Consider the following 352-nt stretch of genomic DNA (forward strand, 5'->3'; position numbering starts at 1 on the left):
GCTCGAGCCTTTCAGTCACTTGCCGGAGTCTGGGCACGAGATCTGTGAGAGCAGGAAATTACTTACGCCTTCAAAAGCTGTACTGGAGAAGTTCCATCCTGTTCCTTGTTTATGACTAAATTGACCATATATATATATATAAAATTTAAGCTAACTGGGCTATTGACAGTTCCACAGCTTTTAGCACTTTATTTCTTCCCTCTGATTTTTGGCCAAAATAGCTTTTGGGTTTATGTCCTGAAGCTCAGAGAATAAAGACCCTCTTTTGGGGAGCCACAATGGATTACACTGCCTCAGCTTCTGATAGGGCCAAAAGATCTGTAATACATGTGCTAAAGTTTGAGAACGTTAT

The sequence above is a fragment of the Geospiza fortis genome, unplaced genomic scaffold, assembly GCF_000277835.1.
Source record: "Geospiza fortis unplaced genomic scaffold, GeoFor_1.0 scaffold212, whole genome shotgun sequence".
Taxonomy (NCBI): domain Eukaryota; kingdom Metazoa; phylum Chordata; class Aves; order Passeriformes; family Thraupidae; genus Geospiza; species Geospiza fortis.